Source organism: Phalaenopsis equestris, unplaced genomic scaffold, assembly GCF_001263595.1.
Source record: "Phalaenopsis equestris unplaced genomic scaffold, ASM126359v1 Scaffold000223, whole genome shotgun sequence".
NCBI classification, from domain to species: domain Eukaryota; kingdom Viridiplantae; phylum Streptophyta; class Magnoliopsida; order Asparagales; family Orchidaceae; genus Phalaenopsis; species Phalaenopsis equestris.
In genome coordinates this window covers 300,978-305,651 of record NW_018164665.1, presented here as the reverse complement: position 1 = coordinate 305,651, position 4,674 = coordinate 300,978, and positions in this window count along the sequence as shown.

Sequence of the window (4,674 nt, the reverse complement as noted above, 5' to 3'; positions counted from 1 at the left end):
AAAAAATATAAGGGGTTATGTATAAATGTTTTATTACGGGAATACAATGGTAATATTTAAGCAATATTATGTGATCTAGCATAGTATTATTTAGGTTATATTATGGTGATACTTACGTTGTATTCTAACATGGTAGTGTTTTGGTTATATTATGGTTGTGTTGCTGTTGTACTGCTGTTGTATTTTTTTGTACAGGTTTAGTACTTAGGTTATATTCTAGAAGTATTTCTGTTGTATTCAGGTAATATTATCAAGGTTATATTCCAATGTAGTATTAAGGTTATATTCTGGTAGTTTTTCCGTTGTATTCTGTAATTATTATAGTATTATCTCTCTGATACTCAGGTAATATTATTTAGGATAACATGGTAGTGTTTTGGTTATATTATGGTTGTGTTGCTGTTGTACTGCTGTTGTATTTTTTTGTACAGGTTTAGTACTTAGGTTATATTATAGAAGTATTTCTGTTGTATTCAGGTAATATTATCAAGGTTATATTCCAATGTAGTATTAAGGTTATATTCTGGTAGTTTTTCCGTTGTATTCTGTAATTATTATAGTATTATCTCTGTGATACTCAGGTAATATTATTTAGGATAACGTTATATTCTAGTGTTACTCAGAATTAGTGCTTAGGTTATATTATAGAAGTTTTTCAGTTGTATTCGGGTATTATTATTATTAAGGTTATATTTTGATGTAGAATTAAGGTTATATTCTGGTCATTTCTTCGTTGTATTCTGTTATTATCATAACATTGTTTCTGTAATACTGAGTTGAGATTTAAGGTGTTGTTAAATAGTGGTTGCTTTTGTATTATAATTAAATAGCAAGTTTTATTGCTGTTTAATGATGATTTTTAAAGGTAATATTGTGTGCACGTGTGTAGAACTCAAAAACACTAAAATAAAAATTACCTGGATGAACCCTCTTCGCTTTCCTTCTTCTTTCGCTCTTTTCCTTCCTTTTTCTTGGGTTTCTCGGCTTGCATTGTCGATTCCTCTTCGGTTTCCATTATCACGGGCTCTTCCGTCTCCATTCTCACTGGCTCTCTTCGGTTTCCAACGACAAATCTAACAGCCTGAGTTTATCTGATTCAAAAACCCTAAAAGATTGAATAAAGATTGAATGAAGGTCCTCTGTGCGATCCTCGCTCGGGCGTCGTTTGGTTTTTCGAGGAATAAGTTTCTTTCAGGCGCTCAGTTAACTTTTACACGTTTCGGGCCAGATTCGGGCCGGGTCGCGCCGTATACATGTCTCAATTTAATTTTTTAAGTTGTGGGGCCCACTATTCCAGGTGTTATATTTCCATTGGACACCGCATGCATAGTTGCGTGCGGTGTCCGCACAGAATAAGAACTCGTGGGCGTCTACTCACCGTAGAACGGAATCTCACTGTCACCGCAGCAGCGGAAATCATCCGACCGTCCATCCTCCGCCGCGCCGCTCTCCTCACAAGCCACCGACTCTGCCGCAGCAATGATCTGTTAAGAAAGGTGGAGACTAGGTCAACTTTCTTGAATTGGCGACCTCGACACTTATGAAATTTATTTAAGTTTATTTCTTTATATATTTTGTTCCCTGCTATAGCTTGATGATTTTCTGTTTTTTTATTTAAAGCAGTTGCCTTTTATTGACATGAAGAATTAAAGAAAACTTAATTAATTAAATAAGTTTTACCAGATTAATCTCCCGCCCCTCATGTTGCTATAGAGAAAAAGACAATGAATTTGATAGCTTGCCTTAACGGGCTTTATGTGGGTCATTAAAGCATAATTCCATGTTTTCTCTATGGAATCACGAAATTAAGGGTTACCAAAATAAGCTGGATACTGGGAAGCTTTAAAAAGGGTTCACGATTACAAGAAAGTGGAATTACTCTCAAAACAGTCTTCTCTTCTTGGATTATACTCTGTCGTGAGACTAAAATAAAGGAATCACAAGGAAGTTTTTCTTTAAAAGTTGTCTTTCTTCTTCTTGGTGTGCCTCTCGGTTTAGAGAGAGAGAAGGTGAGGAGAGAGAGAGAGAGAGAGAGAATTCTTTCTTGTAAGTCGACGTGGTCGACGGTGTAATCCTCAAAGCTAATAAAATCCTCTACAGCTCCGTGAACGTAGGCAATTTGTCGAACAACGTAAATCTTGTGTCGCCTTTTCTAGTGTAATTTTTCTAGATCTGTTTTTCGTTTTATTGTCGTCATTTTTTTTTCCCATGCAGTGGGAGTTATAAGTAGAATCATAGTAACCCAAGAAAGAGCTTGGAGGTACATGGCCGCGTTGACGGTAATATGTCAACTAAAGGTGTTACTCTTGAGAAACTGAAGTTGTGTGCAGCTTCAGTTGGTCTTCTGGCATGAAGACCAGGGTTTTGAGTTGTAGATGTGGAGGATATCATAATTGAGGAAAAGGTCGGTGCAGTCAGCAGATGATGCAGTCAGTGTCCTAGTCTCCAAGTGGGAGAATTATTAAGGAAGGTGGAGACTCGGTTCACTTCCTTGAATTGGCAACCTCAAAAAGGCAATGAATTTGATAGCTTGCCTTAATGGGCTTTATATGGGTCATTAGAGCATGATTCCATGTTTTCTCTATGAACTCACGAAATTAAGGGTTACCAAAATAAGCTGGATACTGGGAAACTTTGAAAGGGGCTCACGATTACAGGGAAGTGGAATTACTCTCAAAACAGCCTTCTCTCCTTGGATTATACTCTGTCGTGAGACTGAAATAAGGGAATCACAAGGAAGCTTTTCTTTAAAAGTTATCTTTCTTCTTCTTGGTGTGCCTTTCGGTTTAGAGAGAGAGAGAAGGTGAGGAAAAGAAAAATAGAGAGTTATTTTTGTAAACGTCAAAGCGCTCGACGGTGTAATTTTCTCAGATAATAAAATTCTCTGCAGCTCCGTAGACGTAGGCAATTTGCCGAACCACGTAAATCTTGTGTCGCCTTTTCTGATGTAATTTTTCTAGATCTGTTTTTCACTTTATTGCCGTCTTTTTTTTTTCACAACATGATCATCTCCGAGGAACTCGTCCCCATAACTACCAATTCTGATGAAGCCAATGGAACCTCTCCCTCTGCATATCCTGTAGTTGCCTCTCGTAACTCCAGGACTGCAGCCCAACCGCTCCCGGAACATCAATGGCTGAAAATCTCTTCAAGATCGTTTTCTCCAGCAGGATCATCTCTGCTTTCACCGCCACTGCCTTTCCTCGCTCACCGCGGCGCCGCAATTCGTCTTACGGGACCGCTTCAGAATGACGAGAATGTAGCGGTCTTTCTGCTTGGCAATCGATGCGAAATTGGATGAATCGTCTATTGCAACTTGCAACGGATCCCCGACAAGGTGGTGGATTTCTTCAGACGTACCAGTGAGGTGGAGATATAGTGTGGGGAGATCCCGATCTTCTGGCTTATGAGAGAGATGAACAAATTGAATTGTAGAGATGGGTGCACGACGATGTCGCCAATGTCAAACTCTAGGCAGTCGAAGATCACAGGGAATGAAGCACGACATTCGAAAGAGGGAGCTGTGGGGCTGTCGTGCCGGAGAAGACGATCTTGAAAAGATTTTCAGCATTGATGTTCCAGGACCGGTGGGGCTGCGATCTGGAGTTAAGAGAGGCCATTACAGGATATGCAAAGGGAGAGGTATCTGATGTTGACGGAGATGGCTTGCGCGCCGCTGGCAGCGGCAACGGTAGCGGGAGAGTTTGTCAGAGACGATCACTGCAACGACAGAGTAGGTGGCATGTGAGGAGTGTGTCGTGGAGGAAGATGGACAGTCGGATGATTTCCACTGTTGTGTGTGCGATGCGGTGACGGTGAGATTCCGTTGAGCAGTATTCACCACGACGATTTGTTTGTAGGGTCTGAATTTTCTTTTCTGTTTCATTCTTCATAAGAGCTTTGAAGTTTTGAAAATTAGAGAAAGCTTTTGATTTTTCTTGTAAAAACTATTTTTTTTCTGGAAATATCATCAATGAAGGTAATGAAATATCTTTTACCTCCACTAGAAGTTGGGTTTATCTGACCACAAATGTCTGAATGAACCAGTTGCAAGACTACTTTTGCTCTCCATGGCTTCCCTTTTGGAAATTCATAACAATATTGTTTGTTAACAACACATTCTTCAAAGATTTGGGAAGGAGTTGTGATTTGAGGAAAACCCGTCACCATATATTTCTGTTAGAGGGTCTTCAGTCCACCAAAACTCAAGTGGTAGTAATGAAAATGCCATAGTCATGAAGGATCTTTCATCTCAGCCATCAAGCATGATTGAATGCTTTCAATCTTCAATGAAAACAATCTATTTGAATTCATTTGAAAAACTGCAATAGCACGTTTAATAGAATCATAAATTTTACAAACACCATTTTTAACAGTGATTACATAACTATTTTCTTGTAACTAGCCCGCACTCAATAAATTACTTTTCAGGTCAGGAACATACACAACACATTAGAAATTGTTTCCACAAAATTATTCTTGATTCTTATCTTAATATCGCATTTTTCCATCACTTTAAATGATCACCAAAACAAACAGTAGAATGAAAATCTTCATTTAGATGGGAAAAAAAAGACTTACTTCCACTCGTATGATTAATGCAGCATGTATCCATATATCAAATATCTGCGTCAATTTTTTTTTCATCTTGTTCAACACTTCTTATCCCCGCGA